We start from the raw sequence: 9,502 nt of genomic DNA, 5'->3' as shown, positions 1-9,502 counted from the left end.
CTGGGTGTAGTAGATCAATGTTCTCATAAGCAGAAATATACTCCACTCATAAACACTTTAGTTTAGCCCCATTTTTGTCACATGTCATGCCACCACAGGATACAATGGGTGTAGTAAGTAAGTACGTAGGAACAATTAATCAGGACTTTATTAAAGATCAAAAAAACGTGATTGAAAAATACATGGTTGGGTGGGTTGAAATCTGCATTGTTTAGTCTGGTTGAATTGTTCATTTTCCCCCTTGGTGAGACTCATTTGGGCAGGTCTGAACACAGCAATTGTAGTCAGGTGTGGACCAAAACAACTGTACCAAGACCCTTTGAGGATGTGGTTTTGGTTCAGTCCCACATGAACTCTAGAGTGGTACATTTGCAGTGGCAACATGATCGGAGCTCAAGCTGACCCAACTACATAGCATACTCTGCAAGTTTGAGCTTAACAGCTCCCCTAACCTTGTGCACTTTGCCTACTGGGATGGAGATGAGCAAAATCATCAGTTGCTAGCAGCTAACTGGAGAATGAATTGATGTGTGACCTGTACTAGAACAAAGAATTATGTTGCATTTTTTTATCTTCTTCCTGTGTTTATGTTCTTGCTCCAATGAGCTGAGTGCACATTCTCACATGGCTTTTAATGATGCATTTTGGTTTGCTTTGATTTTTCTCTGCGTGAAAGGAAATGGAACCAAGGGGAAAACACACCAAGTTTACCAACTCATCCACTGATTTGGACCAGAGCAAACAAATTATCGGTTTGAAAACTCCTTGAGATGGCCTCTTGTTCACAGTAGGACATTGGGGCATTTGACTTGGGGTCAGGTAAGTAAAATCTTTCGGAAGCCAAGTGCTTAGCATGCACTGGGGGTCCGTGATAACATTCCTTGAGCTAATAGAAAAATCACTGGGTTTCGAAGTGTATTTTTTGTTATTATGTACAGTATTTTTCATTTAAAGTATTAGTAGCAGTAGTTTCTAATGTCTCAAATGTAAACCAGAGTGTCAGAATCACATTTCTATAACCTTTTTCCACCCAGCCTTTTATTAAGGTTTGTGTACAAAACCACCCAAATACAGTGTGCCTAGTAAAATTGGGCGGCGTAACTGCTGGAATGACCGATGGATTTATAGCACCAGTGATTTAATCTCCTGATTGGCAGTTTATTGAACCCGCTCTGTGATAATTCAGAATCATGCAGAGGAGGAGACCTGTCCAGAATTTTGAAGATAAAGACAACTGCTGAGTGCAATGGAAAGAAATTGAATCACTCTAGAAATAAATAGTCATACAGAGCAATAAGACATGATTGTGGCTTTTGCAGAGTCTCTTAAAATTATTGTTAAAATCACCAAAGAACATACACCTCACATAGAAGCTAGCGCTACCTACCCAGCACTGTTATAAAAACACACAGGAACACAAATGTAAAGTACATATACACGTAGTAACCGCACTTATACACACACATACACATGGACATGCAAACACACATCTGCACGTACATCAGTCCATCCAATCATCACTGTAAAATCAAAGGACAAACATTTCACATAGTAGCTTTCATGCCTGTGAGAAATCACTGAGTAAGGCAGCCTGACACTGAGGCAAGGTGATAACAAGATTCGTTGTAAAAGTGGCAACAACATCAGAGAATGCTGCCGCCTCCAACACCACTTTCTTCCACCTGCAAATGAGGGAATGAAAGAATTAAAAGAGATTAAGGAATGACAAGCACTCTCTAAAAAGGGAATGAGACGCTCATGGCCTTCTGAGCTGTGCTGCGAAACCACTCTGTCACCTTCTGATAAGGACCGAGAGAAGCAGAGGGACAGAGACAAAGAGAGAAGGAGCGAAGGAAGAGAGGGCGTGAGACAGAAGAGACGGGAGGGAGGAAGGGTGGAAGGAAGCGAATTGACTGGACAGAAAGTGTTCTTTTACCGTTTTCAAGCACATAAAAAAACTTAGAACAGAAGCTGTCTGCTGGAACTGTCACTACGGAAATTAACCACTAACTAGTGTTTGATCAACCTTTCTCTCGTTGATCCACACAACTCTGTATAATCTCTGATGCCCTCCTGCCTCACCTTAACACACACACACACACAACATCGAAAGCCTCCAAGCACACTAGACAAAATACACACACACTTTCTTCCTGGTATGAAAAAAGTTGTCTAACCTTTCAGCATCTTTTCCCAGCTTATTAATATGCCTCATTGCTAAAAGGCAAGAAGGGAAAATGTCTCATTTAAATTTGGAGCGGCGATGAGATGGATGTGGGATTCCATTAAAGGTACCTCTCTCTTTTCATGATATACACACAAGTACACACTCACACTCGTACATACACACCTTGGCAATGTTCCACTCAGCGTTGCGTGACTCAGTGATTAAAGGGATGGCGTTGAATCTCAATCTGAGCACGTTCTTCCCAAACCTGACATTTCAACTCCTTGCTCCACTCTAATCTTGTGTCTATAACACAGTGCTAAGTGGCTAGTGGAAAAGTTTATGTTTCTTTTTTTCTCAATCTCTCTTGAAACGCCAGTTTTTGAGCCAACTACAGTCCCCTTGAGTTTTTTTTTCATTCATCTGAGTTTTCTTTTGAATTCAGTTCACTTTGAGTTTTCTTACCTCATCTCACCTTTATGTTTTTCATTTTGAAACTGCCATTTCCTGTTCTACTCTTGTCCACCCTTGAAACTGCCACCCCAATGTATCTCTGTTCTGACAGCAATGTTGTTTACACCTAGCTTGAACATTTCTGGTGATGTTCATTTTTGATAGCTGCCTTCTTTTTCAAAAAAAGTTTGACTTGCTTTTAGTTAGTTAGTTAGTTAGTTAGTTAGTGTGTCATGCACATACAAGAGCCCAGACCACACGGACTTACAAGACATCAAAATACAGTTGCAGTAGTGAAACATTTGTCAAACATTGAACCAAATAGAAAAAGGCTAAACTATCTGATAGTTTTGATTACTGTCAAATACAAAAGTGTGATGTGACTGAGCTACAGGGATAATGAGAAATCCAAATGCTAGAAATTTAGAAAGGGATTCAAACCTGAAGATTTTGCCTTGAGTTCTTCTTACCTCAACTCACCCTTATGTCTTTCACTTTTAAAACTATTTCCCAATCTACTCTTGTCCACCATAAAAGCAGCTTTAACATGTGTGTGTCTTACTCAGAGAGGGTGCTTCCATGAAGCTTGAACATTCCTGGTGATACAATGTTTGAGAGCTCCCTACTGTTTAAAATTAATTGTTAGCATTGTATTACACACTAAAAATCACTGGATCAAAATATTACCCAGTTTGGGTTAATGTAGCAACAGTACAATATTGAGTTAACTTTACCCAGTAGCAATCTGTTATTCTGACCTTAAAACTGCCACAAATGTTTTGTTTATTGTACAAAATATGCATATGACATTCAAAAGATCACAAGTTCTTAACAATCAATAACAAGTAGATTATAAATAACCCAACAGTAAAATAAAAAAACACTAAAACTGGGTCAAAACAACCCCTTGTCTTGAGTGGCTTTCTGGTTAACATTAACCCAGTATTGTGTTGGTGCAATATTGACCCAAAATGGGAACAAATTTCATCTAGTGAGTTTTAGAGTGTGCTAGAGTGTTTTTTTCTCTCCCTAAAATCCTGTATAAAAACTTTAAATTAAAAAAAAAATCTTCCTTTTAGCTGTTGTATCACTACAGTATAGCTGGCAAGTGTCACTAAGGCTAGCAAGCTATGCCTGTTCATTAAACCAATTCAATGCTTAGCAAAAGGCAAAATTAGCTGATACAGGGATGATTAACAATTGAAATTGCCCACCCAGACACTTCCAACCTGTGCAGAAGGTCACTCAACAAACAGTGGCTGTGTATGCTGCAGTTTATTCCTTTATTTTTCCTTCATCTTTTCTCCTATTGTATTCCTGTGTTGAGATCTTTTTTATAGTCTCATTAATCACTCTACTCCAATAGGTTGACATTTGTGGAACTGCTTTAGATTGGTTCTGCTTTTGTTTAGATATGTTTTCTGTTTCCATTATACCTCAAGTTATTATGCCTTATCACACTCAGTGTGCCACAGGGTCCAGTTTTGGAGCCATTTGTTCTGTGTTTGTCAGTGTCCCTGCATCTATTTTCAGTGCTATGAGATCGATGGCCAGTTAACTGTCAGTAAAACTCATTGACCTCTATAATGTGGCTACTATATTTGAATGTTTAGCTGGGTGAAAGGCTGAAAATTCTGCCTCAGAGAATTCTGCAACCAAGAATAATAGTCATTTTTTATTTAAATGATCAAATTTGAGCACCAAGCTGAAAATGTTTGATCCTATTTTATGACTTATAATGTCTAAACTGTATAAACTGCAACTGTATAATAAGCAATACATTTACAAACAAGTTCTTATTTTGTTTTATTTCTTGTTTCACATAGTCCTCTGTAAATCAGTTGTGACATGTTTAGAAAAAATATACAAATAACATAATTTAACATCAGCATAACCTTTGCTATTGTTTAATTCACTTATATATTATTTAGTAAATTATTTAAATGTAAATTTGTTTTGTCCAATATTTTAAGTTGCAGTTTAAGTTACATCTGCATTGCTTGTTCATCACCTCCCTTTGTCTTTTTAGTGCTTTATTCTATAAAGCACATTGTAACTTTGTGCTTTTACAAGTACAAGTAATAATAGTACTTTGGCAATCAAAAATTACCCTAAATTTCCATTTGGTTAATGTGGAAAAACTTATGGCTTTGGTGACTGAAGACACACACACATACTGTACACATACAGGAGGTGAGCACACTATAATGAACAGCTGTACAATATCATGCAATTCAAAGCAGTAACCCTGCAGCAAACACCTGCTGTTCCAGTACAACACATTATTATTAAAATTATGAAACACCACAACCAGTGGTTCCCCACCTGGGGGTTGTCAAATCTGATTGAGAAGATTAAAGGGATAATAAAGGAGAAAAAAAATTACACAAAGTTATGTGAATTTTTTCTGGCTTATCTCAAATTTTTCACAGTTTCTTGTCAAATACTGGATTCTTTCACCTCTTCGGGCCTTTTTAGCAAAGAAATCTCACACAAATCTGCACACAGGCCGTAACTTGTGACGAAGGGCCACAAGTAAGCTATTGATTTACTTTAAAGGGTCACACACCAACTTCTTAAAAGAGAAGAGTATAAACCGTATGGAATGATATGAACTACAGCTGTTTATGATTTTGTGTCCACTCCTGACATGCATATACGCTAATTCACACACACACACACATAAGCTCACACACAGAAACATACACAGCGATACTAACAGACTTCAGGCTGTCAGGTTTGACACACCAGTCTGAATACCAGCTGTCATCACTTTTCTTGTCTCGCTGTCCCAGCCTCTTTCACGCTGTCCCCCACACCCTGTCACTCTTTGTCTTCTTTTCATACACCCCCACCCATATTCCTTGTATCTGCTGTTTTCTCTCACCTCTCCAAGTGTGAGGCAGGATCTGACATTCTTTTGGTGTGTTTGTTGACATCACCAACATCCTAGTTGTGTAAATGTCACACCCACAGATCTCCATCAACAAAGCCGGCACTGTTGTCAGCTAAAAAAAAATTGTACCAGCAGATTTTCAGCTGCCAAGGCTCTGAGTAGTCAATAACAGTGATAATTTATTACAGCATTAATGATGAAAAGTTGTAATTACGTAATTTATGGAGCTCAACACATGTTCAGGAAACTGCCTTCAGTGATAATGTAGAAAATCTGCATTGAGAAATGCCGAAGGCAGGTGCTTAACACTTAACATTTTGAGCACGAGGAGCATACAGACTGTGCAATAGGCAGAAAGTAGCTATTATGTGAGAATCCAGCAGTACAAGAGAACAACAGTAAGTCCTTGGTACTGTTCAGCAGATAAAAATCACCCTTATTTTTCATAGAGTGCAAAGTCTGGACAAGCAGATACCATACATCACCCACACTGCTTCACTGCACAAAAGCAATGAGGTGCAATGGTTTATTTTGCCTTTTCACCTCAGTTGGATCCAATGAAGATCTTCATTAGCTACACTGAAGAACATAAATTTGTGGATTGCAAAACAATTTATACTTAATAGATGAAATCACACAAGTAAAAATCACAAAGCTCCTTGGCCTGAATGTTTAATCACTGGGTAAAAACCTAAGATCATTCCAAACCTCAACTACAGTTCTATACTTCAAGTGTCATCAGATCTGCTTTATATCACCTAAATAAATATTGCTGGAGAGTGGTGCTTTATCTCTTAGGTTGATGCAGATAAACTGAGGGGAGCACAAATGTGTGTACAAAATGTCATGGTACTCTAGTCAGGTGGGCTGTTTATTTGTTTGAGGGAGAAAAAAAACCCTCTGTGGTGGACTCTGTGATCACTCGTTCATGATGTTTCCTTGCTCTCCACCAAATTAATACTAAGGTAAGTTCAACCCTGCCAATAACCCTTGAACAAGAAGAAACAGGAATGGAGAATTGTCATGTATCCCCAAATGGTTAAACCATTTGGGGATACCAAATGGTTAAATACTCTTTTTTTAGTCACAGGATGTAAATTTTATGAAATCATTTCAACGCAACATCTAACTTTTTCCTTCTAATATATGTAATCTCTATGTTTTTATGCAAACACACAATTAATGTTGGATATGATAAGTGGGTATTGAAAATGGATGGCTGGCTGGGTGTATGTTTTTTTTACGTGAGCCTATGTTTTTACTGTTTATATATTTATACACACTTATGACTTCTATACATTTTACTTGACTTGTTAATGTACAAAACATATTCTGTTATTCACTCATATACACCTGTACTTCACCACATTTACCATCATGTAGTGTGCTTGTTTATTTTCAATTTCTCTGTCAATAACATGCTTACTCTTTGCCCAAAACTGATTCATTTATTGATCATTCATTCACTCAGTGTGTCAGTCAGTGACTCATCATCAAACTCGCGTCTCCTTCATTCTCTATCTCCCGCTCTCAGCCACTCTGTTACCTCTCTTGTTTTTCTTTCTTTCTCTCTCCAAGGAGTTCAGTGAGGACGAACCTGAGATTCCAAATTGTGAATATAGCTGGGTTCATCATGCACTGTGATGGAGAAGCAGAGCAGCGCAGCAGAGGAGCTGAGATGGTGGTAATATAACCACTTGGTGATTAATTACACACTGAGGGAGATGGAAGCTCTAAAGGTGAAGATGTGTAAATGAGTGAATATTTTTTCATGTTTCAGTCATTTTCATTGTGTGTGCATATACTGAGTGACATTAGTGGGAGGTTTCAAAAGTGAATTTTAATTTGGGTCAGAACCCTCCTCGGCAATTAAGGGTTGTGCACAAATGAACAGTGGTAGAAAGAGTACTGAAAATCTGTATTCGGGTAGAGGTACTGTCAGGACAGTTGATATTCCAGACCAGAGTCTTTAGCAAGGATCACACTTGCATCAACGTATTCAATATGGTCGATTAGATCAAAAGCATCTAGGTCAGCTTCATCTTCATCTACCTCAGCATCATTCTGTGCCCCAAACATATTGAAAGCTTTGATGAACTTGGATCCACTATCAATTGTGGTTCTTAAAACTTTACCTCTAATCTTGTATTGACAATGGACATCATCAAGAGCACCAGCAAGCATGTCAAATGTGTGAGACCCTCTCAATCTTTTGCAAGCTAGTGCCACAAATCTTCTTTCCAGGGACTCTTCTTCTATCCAATAGCACGTGACACCGAACTTTTCTGATGAGCTGACCAACAATCAGTGGTGGTAGCAACAAATTTGACTTTACCCAGTTCTGCAATCATAGTCTTCTTCATGTGACCAGCAACTTCACAGATTCTAGTACGGACAGTGGGTCTGGAGATGACTTTTGCTTGAGTTTGCAATGTGGTAAACTAATTCTTTGAAAGCTGGCTGTTCTACCACTGCAAATGGCTGTAGACCTTCACATACGAAACTGATGACAAGCTTGTCAACAGTTGCTTGTGGGACATGTTTGCTTGCAGATGCCAACATCACATCTGGTAACCTGGCTTGCTTACTTGCTGAGAGCTTGTTTGGTGCAGCTGTGGTCTTTTGTTGATGTTGGATTTTGCATGGATGTTTTCTCTGTGAAGATAAATATTATCTCAGTGCATGTTCACACAGAACTTCATCACATCATTGCTATTAACACCAAAGAAAAACTGAGTAAAATCATTCAACCAGAGTAATTATTTAAGCTAAACATTAATTGTTTAGCATGATGTGAAAGTGTGGTAAATTTGGTTAAATGAATACTGATTTAATCATTTTTGTTTAAACGTTATTGTAATGAAAGTGGTTGTCCTAATATTTTGCGATAACATTTTTAAGAATTGCAGTTTAATTATTTAAACATGCATGCACGCACGCATGTTAGCTAACTCTCTCCTACTTGAATCCCAGGCTAACCGATGACACTAGAGTGTAGTGTTAGCTAGTTAGCTTACTTTATGTTATCCAAGCTAATTACCCTAAACCTATCAAAGGCGAAAACAATAACATACAAATAGCTGTAAATCTTACCTCAATGTGTTTTTTGAGATTAGAGGCTAAATTCTTGTGAGTCGATATCACTGTATGCGGCAAACAAAGTTTGCATTGCAGTTTCACGCTGTCTCTTTTTCTCCCCCTGTATGTGAAGAATTCTTCCAGGTGTGGCCAAGGGCACTAGTCCGCCGTCTTTTCCTCTTCTTCATTTGCACTGTTTTCAATGTTGTTGTTCTCTGTCTCCATTTGGTTTCTGTTTCTCCAAATCTTCAGTCACTAAATTACTCACAACTCCTGCATTGTTCTGGTTAGTGGTCCCCTCTCCAAACCTGTGCCTGCTGCAGCATTTTGTCTGTTTTTTTGACTATATTTCATGGTTTTTACTGGCACATTTGTGATCAGTTTGTAGCCTTATTGGCTACAAAAATGCAGATGAAAGTTTCAGATATATATGTATAGGTATAGATACGTATAGACACATTTTGGTTGTGGCTAAATACTTTTAAAAAAATGGACTTAGATTAATCATGTTTTTGTACAAGCACCATACACATCTTAAAACTTACCTCATGGGTTAGGTTAATTATAACAGACAGAGGGTTAGTTGTATCACTTGCTAGAAAAGGTGGATACTGTTTGTGGATCTATCAATGATAGATAGATATCCATACATCTATACATCTATCCATCCCTCCTCTAAGTATACATCTATCACGGATGGAAAGATCAATACATAGATGGATAGATATGAGTGGATATTATCTATCCATCCATCTCTTTCCATCCATGATAAATGGATGGATAGATAGGTATGTGTGGACATCGACCTGTCTTTCAAACTATACCATGGATGGATGGATAGGTACCCATACAGGTCTATTCATCCTTCCATCTATCTATTAATCTATCATCAATGAATATTCAAATGG

The 9,502-nt window shown here is 38.0% G+C and overlaps 1 long non-coding RNA gene across 1 annotated transcript; it reads right to left on the bottom strand.

The window, feature by feature from the left end:
* Positions 1–7,337: 7,337 nt before the first annotated feature.
* LOC121884945 lies at positions 7,338–9,193 on the bottom strand. Its single transcript, XR_006092429.1, has 2 exons — positions 8,610–9,193; positions 7,338–8,171 (listed from the first exon to the last, which is right to left on the bottom strand). It is a non-coding gene; the product is annotated as an uncharacterized LOC121884945 (long non-coding RNA).
* Between the last annotated feature and the right edge of the window lie 309 nt (positions 9,194–9,502).

The sequence above is a fragment of the Thunnus maccoyii genome, chromosome 2 (genome assembly GCF_910596095.1).
Source record: "Thunnus maccoyii chromosome 2, fThuMac1.1, whole genome shotgun sequence".
Classification (NCBI taxonomy): domain Eukaryota; kingdom Metazoa; phylum Chordata; class Actinopteri; order Scombriformes; family Scombridae; genus Thunnus; species Thunnus maccoyii.
The sequence above is the reverse complement of the archived record's forward strand: the minus strand, read 5'-3'. Positions and strand labels throughout refer to the sequence as shown.